We start from the raw sequence: 17,714 nt of genomic DNA, 5'->3' as shown, positions 1-17,714 counted from the left end.
TCAGTAAAAGAACCTTCATTATCTCCCATGGTAGCACTTCCCACTGATAACAGATCTACTTCTAACAGATCTACAGCTCTAAGATATAGTAGGAAAAGTACTTTTTTAAAGTCAGAAAACCTGGTTTTGATATCCAACTTCAACATTTACTAGTAGAACAACTCTATTTGATTGGCATATGCATAGGTCCAAATACCCCAAACTGAGTTTGAATAGCAGATTCTAGAAAGGTTAAGAAAAAAAAAAAAGACTAGAAGGTATATGGTGCCTTGTTTGAGAAGCGCTTTCTATGTTATCTCATTTGTCCTTCACAACCACTCTGTGAGCTAGATGGTATCATTATCAGATGAGAAAACTAAAGCTAGGAGAGATAAAATGACTTGCCAAGTCTACATAGCTAGAAAGTGAATGACTAGGATTTGAAGTCAGTTCTCCCTGACTCCATTCACAGCAATCAAATGAAATTTACTAGTCTAAACATAACAGATCATAATGTAATATCTGGTCCAGTCATAGACCAAATTTGAAATCAGGTCTTTCTGACTGCAAGCTCAGGGTTCTATTCACTACATCACATAGGTGGATGAGAGAGATACAATATATTGCAAAGACTGGATTTTACAATGAAATCTCAAGCAAGAGGGAAATAGAACTTTGGCTTCCAATGGGGGATGGGACTGGAAACTCCAGCTAAGAAAAGCAGGTGAACAGTTGGGAATATACTCTTCTTGTCCTTCTGAACTGAGGAGGAAGGGAGCAAATCTCACTGATCTTATCTAGCTACAAATCCCTCGTTGATCTGAAGAGACCCAGATTAACCATCTTTTCCTTATAAGTGGTAGATAGTGTGATAAAGGATGAAAAGGTTTGCAATTTGCAAAACTGTGCAAAAATGGAGAAATACAAGCCTAGGAAGGATTGACAATGGCATGTGAAAGGTCACATGGGAGCCAGAACCTGAGGGATCTAGGTGAAGATTTCATCTTTCCAATTGACTGTCTTCTCTCCTGAGGAAGTTTAGATGAAGGCTTACAAGATTTTCCTTGTGATCAAACTGTGGAAGGAGCTTTTTCCCTGTATCTGGCTGCTGGTAGCATCAGGATATAGAAACCCACTACCCCCTGAAGAGGCCATTTGCTCTAATTGGTTTGAAGTCTCCTTTTAATTCTGTTCATCCAACTCTAAACACACTCTAGCTTATCAATGCACTTCCTAAAATGTGGTACCCAAAGATGAAAACAATTATCTCCTTTGCTAGTTTTATAGTATTGCATGTTCTCTCATAGTTGTTAGTGATTAAAATGAACAACGAAGGAAGGATTATGCTCCAACTTCAGAGAGAAAAATCTGTAGCCCTTCCTGAAGCAAAGCTGATGAAAAAGAACTCAGGATGGGAAGAAGGATCATGGCTTTCAGAAATCAGTTAAATAAGTCATTTAGCTAAGGTACAAACCTCATTTATGAAAGAAAAATGCTGCAGTCAAGGTGAAATAATCCCATGATGTCCAGTAAAATCTTGCATTTTGAGTTTATGCTGATGACTAGTTCAATCCCGACCCACCAGACTAGAATTATAATGACTTCAAATGTTATCATAAAAATATATTTGAGCTAAAATTTATTTGAACAGTTAAAATTAGGAAGATTGTTTTAGATAGACTGAGAAACTTAGTAGATATATTAAGTCAAATCTATCTAATACATAAAACTGAGTTTGATCCAACATATAGGCTATAGGATTGAGATTAAATGACTTACAAATAACAGGTGTCTAAAGCAAGAATTAAACTCGTCTTCCTGATTTCAAGCCCAGCACTCTCATACACCAAGTTGCCTCCTCAATGAAATAAAGAAGGGAATAAGTAACAAGAAGCAAACCTAAGTTTTAAGTGATTCTCCCAGGAGCTCTGTAATAAAAAAAATTTTAAGTCATAAAGTTTAAGAAAAAGAACCTGATCCCTCTCTCTTAAAGCAGGATCCCCAAGAACTAAACCACATTAGAGGGAGAGAAAAAATGCCATAGGTCCCCTGGACCCAGTAGTGATCTATATTATTACATGTTTATGTGTATAATGACACAGAATATGTGAACTGAGGCATGTACTGTACAAAACTTGGTTCTGTCTTTCCCCCAAGGAGGAGCAAACACCCTGGGGCATTGAGACTCCTAGAGATCTCTGTCCCATTTTCCCAGAAATGGGAAGATAATGGAGAGATGCCTTTAATATCAAAATAATCTTCAATAAGCAAGGAGATACCATGCACAAGGGAATAAACTGATCTAATACCAATAAGAATTCAAAGTATAATTTGCTTATGTCAAGATCAATGATAGCTTAGATGAAATGGATAAATATTTGCACAAAATATAAAATACCCAAAGAGAAAAACTAAATTATTTAAATAATGGAATCAAAAATGAAATTTAACAATACATAAATTAATTAACAAGTAGGAAAAATGGACTTATAAGTGAATTCTAGTAAATATTCAAAGAATGATTAATCACAATATTACATGGAATATTTTCAGAATATATCAAAGAAAGAATCCTTCCAAACCTTATGATAAAATTAGCCTCCTACTTTCAGTGGTAATAAGTATTTTAACTTAGGCTAATGATTCGATTTTGTTTTCTGGCTCCATTTTGTAACTAAATAGTTATAGTGTAATACATTTTTCTATACTAATATACTTGGTTTGCCAATGATACAATAACATATATGTTCCCTAAATCTGGTGAATGCTAATATGTATGAATATGTGTCCCAAATTGTGTTAATGAATGACATATTTTATTAATGAAATTAGAAAACTAAAGCATTGGTTTATAATTTCATTTCATAATAAATTTAGGTAATCAATCACCAATCAAAATTTATCTAGTAACTTGTAATCACCCTTAGTCAGAACCATTACAATCCACTGGAGGGATCAGCTATCAGTCTGCTCCTGCATCAAGACTAGGGAAGATTCCTGCATTCCCCAAACTCATAAATTCAAGCATACTAGTTTTGCTTGGGTGCAGTGAAATTTGATGAAGACATGCTAGAACACCACCTCACAGAGAAATATACAACTTCTGGCTAGAGAGAATCTGTTTTGAGTAGTTGAACTAATTATCAGGAATCTAGTGATTGATTGCATCAACAATTGATAATTCATTTCTAGAGGGTTTGATGCTTGTATAGTTGACTAAATAATTTTATGCTCTAGATTAACAGTTTTACTTCATATATTGATGAGGTAAGTCTGAATTAGGACAGCATTATAACATAAATCAATGGAGTTGGAGTGTGTGTACTGTATGTAATCCAATAAGGAAAAAAAGAAGGAAAAAACCTATAGACTTAGTGAACATCAATGCAAAATAGTAGGTAAAATATTAATTAAAAAGTTATAGCATATTAAAACAGCCATGCCCTATAAACAGGTTGGATTTATGCCAGGAATGCAAAGTTGGTTCAGCATAATTAAAATTAAACATAATTCCTAATAACAAAATTAACAAAAAATCATATGATTGTATCAATAAGTCCTAAAAAAAGTCTTCAATAAATTCTGACATCTACTTCTGTTAATAAACACTTTAAAGTGCAACAATAAATTAGATCTTTCACCAATATGGAAAAAAGTATGTATCTAAAATCAAAGTGAGCATCATACATAATACCTCTCAGTAAAATCAATGATAAATTAAGTATGCTCATTATCCCCATTCCTGTAAACATAATATTAGAAATGCTAGCCATAGAAATAACACAAGAAAAAGAAATAATAATAAATGTATTATTACAAAAGTATACATAATTCTATACAATAAATAAATAATAAACAGTAAAAGAAAAAACTAATCATATGATACACAAAAGTCAGCCAAAATTAATTAAAACAGAACCAGTGAAGTTGCAAAATATAAAGATATAAAATAAATCATTATAAATCATCAACATTTCTGCTTATTACAAATAAAATGGTAAGAGGAAGTCCATTCAAAATACCTGCAGGATATATAAAATAATTGGTAGTGTAACAATTGAAATTCTCAAGAGACAGTATTTCTTAAATTTTAAAATAATTCATTAAGTGATCGGTAAATACAACTTAATCATGGTGAAAGAATTCTCTCAAATTCTCTAAAGACCCTGGAAACTCCAGGCCCCAATACCCATATTTATTGTTGGGAGCTCATTATACAGCTCCTCTCTTGAACATTCCAAGACATCTCTAATTGGTAATCAGCTATTTAGGAGGTGATACATAAAAACCTCAAACCTTCCCCCATCAAGAGATGGACAGGTGATTTACTTATCACTGAAATGAATCATTATAAAACCTTCCTATTAGAATGTGTGAAAGGACCACATTCCTATTGACAAAGAGAATGAAAAAATCTATAGTCTGTATGGAACCAGAGGAGTTCTGTCCAATATAGAGGAATTGATTGGGCCTTTGTAATCCAGGACCCTTATATAAAAATAATACAGTATATGAAAAGTAAGTTCTCTGCAGAGTCTATCTACCAAGATATATTATGAACAATGCTCTTTACACAAGACAAATCTAAATAGAGAAATTACCCAGCTAATAAAATAACAATACTCTTTAGTTAATTTACTTAATTAATTTGCTGTTCTAATCCAATTATCAAAGAATTACTTTATAGAGCTAAAAAAATAATTATGGCATTCATCTGGAAGAATAAAAGGCCAAGAATCTAGAGGGACATGATTTTTTTTAAGTGGGAAGTAAAAAGAACCTAATAAATAACCCAAGATTTCAAACTATACTACAAAGCAGGAATCGTCATAATTATTTGGTTCTATTTAAAAATAGGGAGGGTCAATTAACATAACAATTAGACATACAACATCCAGAAGTCAATTAACATAGTAGCATGTTGTAATAAACTCAAAGACCTCAAATTAATTAGTGAACTCACCATTTGCCAAAACTGCTGGAAAAACTGGAAATCAGTCTTGTCAGAAACTAGATTATAGACTAACTTCTCATCCCATAAACCTACGTAATTTCCAAACAAATACATTAGCCATAAGAAATGGTATCTGAAACTAATTAAGGAAGCAAGGAAGAAAGTACTTTTCAGATTTATGGAGAGAGGAATGGTCAAACTAGTGAGACAGATGGCAACAGAAGATAAAATAAAAAATTTTGATAAGATTAATATAAAACCAGCATAGCCAATATTAAAGTGATAATTGGTAACCAGAGGAAAAAAATCTTTGCAGCAAAGTTCTCCAGTAAAAATCATATATCCAAGATAAAAGATATACTTACACAAAAGAATGCAAGCCATTTCTCAATAGATAAATGGATAAATAATAAACTAGATCTATTCCACAAAAAGATCAAAGAAAGAAAAAATAATCACTTAAATAAAACTATGTGTAGGATGGTATTCTCTGAGAACCAGAATAACTGTTCCCTCAGTCTTTAAAGGGGAAACCCTGAGGAGGGTTGTATATTCTCTACTATGCTATCAACTTGAGCACCCACTGGATATGTTTCCCCTACCCTATGTATTTGTAACCATCACCCTCATTTCATTAAATCACATAACTACAATTAGCTTTTTTTAATAATGATTTGCTAGCTTCTTTATTTTTTATTTTAAATTTTATTTGGTCAATTTCAAACATTCCTTGGTTACAAAAATCATATTCTATTCCTCCCCCCAACCCCAGCCATTGACACACAATTCCACTGGGTATTACAAGTGTCCTTGATCAGAACCTATTTCCATACTGTTGATGCTTGCACTAGGATGTTCATTTAGGGTCTGTATCCCCAATCATATCCCCCTCGACCCATGTAATCAAGCTGTTGTTTTTCGTAGGTGTTTTTACTCCCACAGTTTTTCCTCTAAATGTGAATAGTGTTCTTTCTCATAGATCCCTCCAAGTTGTTCAGGATCACTGCATTGTCATTAATGGAGAAGTCCATTACATTTGATTGTACCACAATGTATCAGTCTCTGTGTACAATATTCTCCTGGTTCTGCTCCTCTTGCTCTGCATCACTTCCTGGAAGTGGTTCCAGTTCCCATGGAATTCCTCCACTTGATTATTCCTTTGAGCACAATAGTATTCCATCACCAACAGATACCATAATTTGTTCAGCCATTCCCCAATTGAATGGCATCCCCTCATTTTACAATTTTTGGCCACCACAAAGAATGCAGCTATGAATATTCTTGTACTGGTCTTTTTCCTTATCTCTTTGGGGTAAAAACCGAGCAGTGATAAGGCTGAATCAAAGGGCAGACAGTGTTTTAGTGCCCTTTGGGCGTAGTTCCAAATTGCCCTTCAGAATGGTTGGATCAATTCACCGCTCCACCAGCAATGTATTAATGTCCCAACTTTGCCACATCCCCTCCAGCATTCATTACTTTTCATTACTGTCATGTTAGCCAATCTGGTAGGTGTGAGGTGATACCTCAGAGTTGTTTTGATTTGCATCTCTCTGATTATAAGAGATGTAGAACAGTTTTTCATGTGCTTATTAATAGTGTTGATTTCTTTGACTGAAAATTGCCTATTCATGTCCCTTGCCCCTTTACCAATTGGAGAATGGCTGGATTTTTTGTACAATTCATTTGAGTAATTAGACCTTTATCAGAGGTTTTTGTTATGAAGATTATTTCCCAATTTGTTACTTCCCTTCTGATTTTAGTTACATTGGTTTTGTTTGTACAAAACCTTATTAATTTGATGTAATCAAAATTATTTATTTTACATTTTGCGACTTTTTCTAAGTCTTGCTTGGTTTTAAAATCTTTCCTTTCCCAAAGGTCTGACATGTATACTATTCTGTGTTCGCCTAATTTACTTATAGTTTCCTTCTTTATGTTCAAGTCATTCACCCATTCTGAGTTTATTTTGGTGTAGGGTGTGAGGTGTTGATCCAAACCTAATCTCTCCCATACAGTCTTGCAATTTTCCTAACAGTTTTTATAAAATAGTGGATTTTGTGTCAAAAGCTGGAATTTTTGGGCTTGTCATAGGCTGTCTTGCTGAGTTCACTTACCCCAAGTCTATTCCACTGGTCCTCCCTTCTGTCTCTTAGCCAGTACCATATTGTTTCGATGATCACTGCTTTATAGTATAGTTTCAGATCTGGTACTACAAGGCCACATTGCTTTGCATTTTTTTTATTGTTTCCCTGGATATCCTTGATCTTTTGTTCATCCAAATGAAATTTGTTATGTTTTTTTCCTAATTCAGTAAAAAAGGTTTTTGGTGGTTCCATGAGTATGGCACTAAATAAGTAAATAAGTTTGGGTAGGATGGTCATTTTTATTACGTTTCCTCATCCTACACATGAGCAGTTAATGCTTTTCCAATTCTTTAGGTCTAGTTTTAATTGTGTGGAAAGTGTTTTGGAGTTGTGTTCATAATAGTTCCTGTGTTTGTCTCGGCAGATAGATTCCTAATTATTTTATATTGTCTAGGGTGATATTAAGTGGAATTTCTCTTTCTAATCCTTGCTGTCCTTGCTGCTGAGATGGGTTGGAGATATATAGAAATGCTGATGACTTATGTGGGTTTATTTTTTATCCTGCAACTTTGCTAAAGTTTCGACTAGCTTTTTGGTTGATTCTCTAGGATTCTTTAAGTAGACCATCATATCATCTGCAAAGAATGATAGCTTGGCTCCTCATTGCCCATTTTAATACTTTCAATTTCTTTTTCTTCTCTAATTGCTATTGCTAGTGTTTCTAGTATGTTAAATAGTAGTAGATAGTGGTGATAACTGGCACCCTTGTTTCACTCCTGATCTCATTAGGAATGCATCTAGTTTATCCCCATTGCAGATGATGTTTGCTGATGGTTGGAGATATATACTGTTTACCATTTTTAGGAAAGGCCCTTCTATTCCTATACTTTCTAGTGTTTTCAATAGGAATGGGTGTTGTATTTTGTCAAAGGCTTTTTCTGCTTCTATTGAGATAATCATGTGATTTTTGTTGGTTTGCTTATTGATATGGTCAATTATGTGGTTGGTTTTCCTAATATTGAACCATCCTTGCATTCCTGGTATAAATCCCACAGGATCATAGTGAGTAACCCTTGTGATGACTTGCTGTAGTCTTTCTGTTAGTATCCTATTTAAGATTTTTGCATCTATATTCATTAAGGAGATCGGTATATAGTTTTCTTTCTCTGTTTTTGACCTGCCTGGCTTTGAAATGAGTACCATATTTGTGTCATAAAAGGAATTTGGTAGAACTCCTTCTTTGCTTATTATGTCAAATAGTTTGTACAATTTTGGGATTAGCTGTTCTTTGAATGTTTGATAGAATTCATTTGTGAATCCATCAGGCCCTGGCGATTTTTTTCTTAGCGAGTTCTTTGATGGCTTGTTCAATTTATTTTTCTGATATGGGGTTATTTAAGAATTGTATAACTTCTGCTGTTAATCTAGGCAATTTATATTTTTATAAATATTCATCCATATCACCCAGATTGCCATATTTATTGCCATATAATTAGGCAAAATAGTTTTTAATGATCACCTTAATTTCCTCTTCATTGGAGGGGAGGTTTCCCTTTTCATCTATGATACTGTTAATTTGGTTTTCTTCTTTCCTTTTATTAGATTGACCAGTACTTTGTCTATTTTGTTTGTTTTGTTTTTCAAAATACCAGCTTCTAGTCTTATTTATTAGTTCAATAGGTCTTTCACTTCAATTTTATTAATCTCTCCCTTAATTTTTAGGATCTCTAATTTAGTTTTATTCTGGGGATTTTTAATTTGTTTGCTTTCAAGTTTTTTGATTTGTATGTCCAATTCATTGACCTCTGTCCTCCCTAATTTGTTAATATATGAACTCAAGGATATAAATTTTCCCCTGAGTACTGCTTTGACTGCATCCCATAGATTTTGAAAGGATATCTCATTATCATTTTCTTCAATGAAATTATTGTTTTTATGATTTGTTCTCTAACTGATTTTGGAGAATCATATTATTTAATTTCCAATTAATTTTTGATTTGACTCTCCATGTACCCTTACTGATCATTATTTTTATTGCATTATGACCTTAAAAGGTTGCATTTATTATTTCTGCTTTTCTGCATTTTTGCCATGATTTTATGACCTAGTACATGGTCAATCTTTGTGAATGAACCATGCGCTGCTGAAAATATGTATTCCTTTTTGTCCCTATTTATTTTTCTCCATATATCTATTAACTCTAATTTTTCTAAGATTTCATTCACATCTTTTACCTCCTTCTTATCTATTTTTTATTTGATTTATCAAAATTTGATAGTGGTAGGTTCAAGTCTCCCACTAGTATAGTTTTACTATCTATTTCCTCCTTTAATCCACTAGTTTCTCTTTTAGAAATTTGGATGCTATATCATTTGGTGCATACATGTTGATTACTGACATTTCCTCATTGTCTATACTCCCTTTTATCAGGTTGTATTTACCTTCCCTGTCCTTTTTAATCAGATCTATTTTTACTTTGGTTTTGTCAGATATCATGATTGCAACTCCTGCCTTCTGTCAATTGAGGCCCAATAGGTTTTGCTCCAATCTTTGATTCTAACCTCGCAAGTATCTACCTTCCTCATGTGTGTTTCTTGTAGACAACATATGGTAGGATTTTTTATTCTAATCCACTCTCCTATTTGTTTTTGTTTTATGGGTGAGTTCATCCCATTCCCATTCAAAATTATGATTGTCACTTGTGTATTCCTCAGCATTTTGATATCCTCTCCAAGTTCTGTCCTTTCTTCTTTTGCTATATCCTTTTATACCAGTGGTTTACTTCTAATTCCCCTCATCCCCTCACTGGATATGTTTCCCTTTCTGGCTCCTCCTGTTTTATTCCCTTCTTGTTTTTTTTAGGGTCTGTTAAGTTCCCTCCCCCCTCTCTTTCCCTCCCTTTTTGTACTCCCTCCCCCCATGCCCTCCTTAGTTTTCCCTTCTCACTTTCCCTATAGGATAAGATAGAATTCAAGACCCCAGTGGATCTAGATGCTTTTCCCCCTCAGAATTGATTTCACTGAGAATAAGGTTTAAGTATTACCTATTAGCACTCTCTTCCTCTCCTTCTTATAAGAGTATTCTTCCCCTCTTCTCATGCATATCTTTGTGTGATAAATATTATCCTATTTATTTTATTTCTTCAAGTATCTCTTGGTGCCATCTTTGATTCCCCACTCCCTTTTTCTTTTTTTGTATATCATTTTATAGCACTTATTACCCCAATCTCTTCCTGTAGATGATTCTTTTAATTACTATAATAGTGAATATAATTTTTGAGAGTTACAAATAACATTTTCCCCATATATTAATATATATAATTTGATATAATTGTATCCCTTAAAGAAGAAAGTTTGAATAAAGAACATTTCCCCCCTTTTTCCTCTTTTTCTTATTTACCTTTTCATGTTTCTCTTGATCTTTGTGTTTGGATATCAAACTTTCCATTGAGTTCTGGTCTTTTCTTTACAAATACTTGGAAATCTTCTATTTTGTTGAATGCCCATACTTTCCCCTGGAAGTATATAGTCAGTTTTGATGGATAGGTGATTCTTGCTTGAAGACCCAATTCTCTTGCCTTTCTGAATATCATGTTCCAAGCCTTGCAGTCCTTTAGTGTAGAAGCTGCCAGGTCTTGTGTGATCCTGATTGGTGCTCCTTGTTATCTGAATTGTCTCTTTTTGGCTTCTTGTAGTATTTTCTCCTTACCTTGAAAGCTCTTGAATTTGTCAATTACAATCCTGGGAGTTGTCTTTTGAGGATTTAGTATAGAGGGTGTTCTATGAACTCTTTCAATGTCTATTTTGCCCCCTTTTTCAAGAACATCAGAGCAGTTTTCTTGGATGATTTCTTGTAGTATGATGTCAAGATTTCTGTTTATTTCTGTTTTTTCAGGTAGACCAATGATTCTCAAATTGTCTTGTTGTGATCTGTTTTCCTGATCTGCCATTTTTTTCTGTGAGGTATTTTATGTTTTCTTCTATTCTGTCAGTCTTTTGACTGTGCTTCATCAATTCTTTCTGTTTTGCAAGATCATTATCTTCCAGTTGCCTAATTCTGGTTTTTAAGAATTGATTTTCCACTATAATCATTTGATTTTCCCTTTTTTCTTTGGTCTATCTTGTTTTTCATGGCCTCTAGCTGTTTCTCCAATTGGGAGTTCTTGTCCTTTAAACTGTTATTTTCTCTTTGAATTATTTCCCAGTTTTCTTGCCAGAAGGCTTTCATCTTTTTGATAAGCTCCAATTTAAATTCTTCAAGAGCTTGTGGATAATTTCCATTTATTTTTTGGAAGGTTTTGATTTTATTTGAATTTCCTCCTGTATTTCCTCTGTAGCCTGGATTTTTCCTTCATAAAAATTTTCCAGGGGGGCAGCTGGGTAGCTCAGTGGATTGAGAGCCAGGCCTAGAGACGGGAGGTCCTAGGTTCAAATCCGGCCTCAGCCACTTCCTAGCTGTGTGACCCTGGGCAAGTCACTTGACCCCCATTGCCTACCCTTACCACTCTTCTGCCTTGGAGCCAATACACAGTATTGACTCCAAGACGGAAGGTAAGGGTTTAATAAAAAAAAAAAATTTCCAGGGTCAACCCCTTCTTCCTGATTTTCTTGGAGGGAGGTTATTGCTCCTGGGAAAAATTTGCCATCACTGTGGATGTATTTTCTTCCCTTTTTAGTCAGAAATCTGAGTGAGATGGGCAGGCTCTCTGTGTAAGGAACTAAGGAGCAAGGAATTTGCCTGAGGCAAGCTCTCAAATCTCCCCACCTTCTGCTGTTTGCTGCCCTTCTCTATGCTATTTTCCTGCGAGAGCCCACGGTTTGCGCTCTTCAACCTGCTGGGGTTTCAGGTGTAGCTCCTCTCAGGGGTAGGTCTTTTGTGGTCTTGGTCAACTCCCAACGACCTAGAGGCCCCTTACTCACTCTAGAGGTGCCCCTCTCTCACTGATTCTGACACACACTGGCTCTGACTCTGGCTCCGTAGATGGGGTGGAGGAAGGTAGATCAGCTCACGGTTTTGGTGGGAGCTTTTTCACCACCTTATAGTGTGGAAATGCCCAAATCCCATTTACCTTCAATTCTGTGCCCTACTGTAGAGTCCCTTCATCCTCATGAATGTGGTTCTTTTGGTCTTTTGAGACCAAAAGACCTTTTGAGGTTGTCTATATCAGTGGGTGCTGAGGAGAGGAAGAGTTTTGCATCTAGACTGCCATCATGTTTACCCGGAAATCCCTGCTAGCTTCGTTAGGTTCAGTTGGATTCTTGAGTCAGGTCCTCCCAGGGTTGTTGTCAGGATCAAAAGATAGTATTTGTAAAAAGTACTTAGCACTATCCTGGCACAGAGTAGTCATTTAATAAATGTTTGTTCTCTCTAGTAAATACTAACTTCTTCCCATTGAGCTGACTCTGTCCCTCTCTACAATTAGCTTTTAAAAAGAGATATTGACTTCAAATCTATAACAAACATACAAATCCCTTGGGCACATACTCTTTCCTACTCCACATTGGTCTCTGGGGGGAGTAGACGTGGTTTAGCTCCTACACAGCATTGGTACCACCAAGGTCATATCCAGATGGGCATGATAGCCAAATGAGACCTTATCTCCACTTCTGCTAGCTTGCATCTATATAGTTACTCTGAAAGGGGTATCAGGGCTGAACTGGCTACCACTGAACTCTCTGGCTAATACTGAACTCTCACTTCCAGATTCCTGTGGGTCGATCTCCTAAGGTTTTGAAATGTCTAGTTGGAGATTCTTCTCCCTTCTCCTAGAATGGAAAAGAATAAACAAAAAGGACAAAGGTAGACACTTCTCAGGGAGGAAGAAGGTCCCAAGACCACATTTCCTCACAATATGATCTCACTGGACATCTAAAGAGAGTGACTAGGAAGAGATCAATCAAAAGAACTGTGGCAAGAAGCTCACCAAGAACTTTCAAATGCCTTCCTAACCCATCTTACCATGTGGGTAGCAAAATAGAACCAGGTATATGGAAGGTGTACAAATGATCCACATTCTTTCTAAGCCATTTCCCTTCCATACCAGTGTGACCACTTACAGCATGTTTTATGAAACTTACTGTTTTATGAAACTCCAAATTGACCCTTATCCCTGACAGTCTGTCTTTAAGAATCCCCTTTTACTGACTTTTTGTCCCAAACTGAACCATAAATCCTCAAGCACCCCTTGATTACTTTGAATAGCAGATATAATCAAATCTTAAGTACCCTTTTGGTTTCTTAGTTTCTCCTTTTGTATCTAGGCTACTCCTAGTATGCCTATTACAACTAGGCCTCTTCCAGACAGTTGGACTGTGACTAGTGAGGGCCTCAAGTGAGTGACAGAGCATTACCCCCGACCCTTTTCCAAAGCAAACTGCTTTCAGTTTCAAACTTTTCAGTTTCAGTTCAGTGGAAATCTCAGGGCTGAGGTTCTGTGTGGTTTCCCAGATTGATCTATCTACCTGGATGAAAGACCATTATTGTAACTACTTTGGTAGTTCTGTAATTTTTCAGGTTGATGCTATCCTGGAAGCAAACTTCACTTATTAAAGTTCCATCAATCAATTATGTCGATGAACTCTGCCCATGTACCAGACTTCCAATACACTTGTGTATTAGTGCTTTTTGTTATAGCAAGAACTGGAAACTCCCACCAGCAATCAATTGCAGAATGACTGAACAAACTAGTATTTGAATAGTGGAATATGATCATAGTATGTGAAATGATGAGAGGTAGTTTTAGAGAAACCTGGGAAGACATAGTCTGTTAAGCAGAAACAGGAGAATTATTTATTAAAATAACAGCATCATAAAGAAAAAACTACTTTGAAAGACTTAAGAATTCTGATCAATGCAATGGTGATGAAGTACAATTATAGACATGGCCAGTTGGGATTAAAAACAACAACAACAACAATTGTTTTAAACTATTGGTTCTTGACTATGTGTATTTCTTACTGGGTTTTTTTTCTTTTTCTTAAAATAAAGAGTAGGATGGGAAAGGGAGGGGTAAGAACAGGTCAAAAGAGAGAATAAAGAAAAGAAAAAAAGAAATGACAGTCACTGAAACATTTCTAAAAATTAGACAGAAGTAATCCCAGAAATAAAGAAATGTAAAACATCTTTGAAAGTAACAATGAGTTCTTATAATCTGTTATAAATTTATATATTTTAAAAGCTAGACATGTTTCATATGTAATTCTCTTTTTCTGTTCAATTGTGTACAAGGAAATGCTGATTTCATTTTGTGTTTCTTAAACTCATAATGAAAATAAGTTTAATATCTGGCTCAGACCTACCTTTTCCTGTCTGATACTCAGATTCTTCACAGTTACTTCTATGTTCTTAACATTTGGACTACTCAGTGCTTTCCTATATTCCTGTGTCTTATGCTATTTGCTTAGTCTAGATTGCATTTGTCAGAATCCTCCACCCTCTCCACTAATTATACCTATTTTTGAAGACCTAGTTAAAATATCACTTTTCCTGATTCACTAAGTAGAAATTATCTTCGTTCTGATCTAAGAGAATTCTGTGTTCCTCTTTTGTAGTTACCATATTCTAATTTTATTCCATTTATCCCTGTCATCTAATACATGTATTTGGTTCTAACCTCCTTGTGGGCAGCAGTCATGCCTTTATCTTTCTTTCCTATAACTTAGCAAAGAATAATAAAGATTGCAGGTGTTTAATGTTGAATGAACAAATGAATGAAAGTTATCAAATAAATGAATAAAAAGTGTCTCTGAAAAAATATGACTATTCTTTAGGTTCAACGATGAAAGATCATTGGTTTTGAACCTAAAAGCCTTGGGTTCTTATCCAGGCTTATGCTATCTATTACTTTTGTGACTGAGCAAATCATTTCATCTTTCTAAGTCTCAATTTCTTTATTGGCAAAATGAGTCAGTTGTACTAGATGATCTCTAAGGGGTTTTTCAAGCTGTAAAACCTATAAAGAACTTGATTCACCTGCATCAGAATACTTTTCTTAAACCTTACCTCCTGTCTTGGAGTCAATGTTATGTATTGATTCCAAGGTAAGGAAGTGGTGTGGGCTAGGCAATAGGGAGCCCAGGGTCACACAGATCACCAGTCTTGGGGTAAAATCTGAACCCAGGATTTCCTGTCTCTAGGCCTGTTTCTATTTCCTGGGCCACCTACCTGCTGCCCGCCCCAGAAAAACACTCTTCTGCTGCAGGCAAATTTTGAATGGCCCTTATTTTGCTCCAAATACGGCTTTTTCCTATACATGACATGTGGCTAGAGTAGTCTTGAGTTGCGCCATTATTCCCGGAACTTGTACCCAACCATCAGCCTTCAGCTCAGCCCTTCCGGGGCAGGGCAGGGGCAGTCAGGCAGATAGGGGAGGTGAAAGATAGGCCTCTTTCCCAGACCCGAGCCTCGCTCCCTCCTCTTATTACCTGTCAAACTAAACCAATCGGCTGGGTGATCCTTTCTTTAGAAACTTTCTGCTCACTTGTCGGGGTTTCCTACTCACAAACCCCAAGCCTGGTTGCTAAGGACGCTGCCCCGCCTGGCTAAGGCTTGTGTGGGGGAAGGGAAGAAATGAAGGGGGTGGGGGAAGGGTCGTACCCACGTGATCAGATTTGTATCATTGCGTAACCCCCACCCTGTTTCCTTTTCCGCTTTTTTTTTAAATTCAGATATTTTATTTTCCCAATTACATGTAATAATAATTTTCAACATAAGTTTTCCAAAATTGTAAGATGCAAACCGGCTCCTTCTCTCCAGGCACTCAGAGATGGTAAGCAATTTGATCTGGACATATTATTGTCCAGATTGTATTATATTGTATACACATATATATTGTATTATCATGCAAAATACTCATAACCCCCAAATAAAAGAGTAAATGTAATGATGCCAAAGATAGGGTTTGATCCCCATCCATCAGACTCCACCAGTTCTTTCTCTGGAGATGAAGAGCATTCTTTGTGATTTTCTCATTGCATTGCTGAGAGTAGCTAAGTATTTCTCAGCTGATCATTGGATATTGCTATTACTACATACAATGTTCTCCTAGTTCTGCTTATTTCCCTCAGGATCAATTCATGTAGATCTCTCCAGCTTTTTCGAAAGCTCTTGCTTATCATTTCTAACAGAATAATAATATTCCATCACTAACATGTACCACAATTTGTTCAGCCATCCCCAATGGATGGACATACCCTCAATGTCCAAATCTTTGTTACCATTAAAATAGCTGCTATAAATAGTTTTGTACAAGTAGGTCCATTCCTCTTTTTTATGATCTCTTTGGGATACAAATCCAATAGTGGGATTACCAGATCAAAGGATATGCACAGTTTTATAGTCCTTTGAGCATTGTTCCAAATTGCCCTCCAGAATGGTTGGATCAGCTCATAACTCTACCAACATTGCATGGACTACAGAATGTAATGTGCTTATGTAGATTTTTGGAGAGGGAGAAGGGCATATGCCCTGCCACTTTCTTGGAAATGAAGCACTAGCTGCAGTCTAAAATGTCTGGGTTAGGCCTATCTGCAATAGTCAGAGCCTCCTAAGAGTAGCAAATAAGATGACAAAAAGGATATTTAAGATTTGATACTCTCAGCTAATCCTAACAAAGGTAATTAAGGGTGCTTGAGGGTTTATTTTTCAAGCTGGAACTATGGTCATTTGGGGGTTTCTTGAAGACAGGTTATGGGGACAAAGGTGAATTTGGGGTTTCATCAAACAAGGTTGTCATCTTCATATATAATAAAATATTTATAATAGCAAAATTTTTAGATAGCTAAGAATGAAAAACAACATAAATGTCCCTAAATTGAGAAGTGGCTAAACAGATATTCTTATATGTGAGAAATGATGTAGGTAATGAATATAGAGAAGCATGGAAAGAACTATATGTACAGAGTGAAATAAGAAGAAACAAAACAAGTGTAAATGAAAAGAACAACCAGAAAAATAGAAAATAATTGTAACAAGAGAAACTAAGTGGTATAGTGGATAGAGTGCCATGCCGGGAGTTGGGAGAACATGGGTTCAAATCTAAACTATTAATATATTAATTATTCACTTCCTTGTTGTGTGTCCCTCAGCAAGTCACTTTACCCTGTTTACCTAGCCCTAGCCCTTCTGTCTCAGAACTATTATTAAGACAGAAAGTAAGGGTTGAAAAAAAAAAGTAATTATAACAAAATTATAGAGATCAAATAGGATTCAAGGGACAAGTTAATAAAGACACTGCCAATCTACCACTCTGTGGAAATGGGAAGTCCACAAGTATTATACATTGCACCTGTTTTCTGAAATTTTCAATGTATTGATCAGTAGTGCTGATTTTTTTCCTCTTTAAAAATATTATTTGCCATATAGGATGGCTCTCTGGGAGAGGAAGAGATACATATGATGACTATGTTGAAAGAAAAAAATAAAAACAGATGAGGGTGAATAAAGCCAATATGAGGGAATAGGACATGGACCTCCCTGATCTCTACCAAATTATTTTCCAAACAACTTTGATATAATGCTCAAAAATAAATTCTGGAATGACAGAACCCACAAAAGAATGGAATGAAACAATTTTCATATGACTAAAGATAGTTTGAATTTCTTCATCTGAAAACTGCTTTTTCAATATTCTTTGACCATTTGTCAAGTGGTGAATCCTTTAAATTTTTATAAATTTGAAATATTTGAGAAATGAAGTC

General features: G+C 35.5%; 1 protein-coding gene across 1 annotated transcript in view; it reads right to left on the bottom strand.

Annotated features, from left to right (window-relative positions):
* The window catches only part of TMEM232 (transmembrane protein 232), a 183,299-nt gene extending 167,738 nt beyond the window's left edge, over positions 1-15,561 (bottom strand). Inside the window, exon 1 of the mRNA XM_056824706.1 lies at positions 15,441-15,561. The gene's annotated coding sequence lies outside the window, so the exon portion shown is untranslated. The remainder of the gene's footprint in view (positions 1-15,440) is intronic.
* Positions 15,562-17,714: the final 2,153 nt, after the last annotated feature.

This window comes from Monodelphis domestica, chromosome 3, assembly GCF_027887165.1.
Source record: "Monodelphis domestica isolate mMonDom1 chromosome 3, mMonDom1.pri, whole genome shotgun sequence".
Lineage (NCBI taxonomy): Eukaryota > Metazoa > Chordata > Mammalia > Didelphimorphia > Didelphidae > Monodelphis > Monodelphis domestica.
Note: the sequence above shows the minus strand (reverse complement) of the source record. Positions and strands in the feature narration are given on the sequence as shown.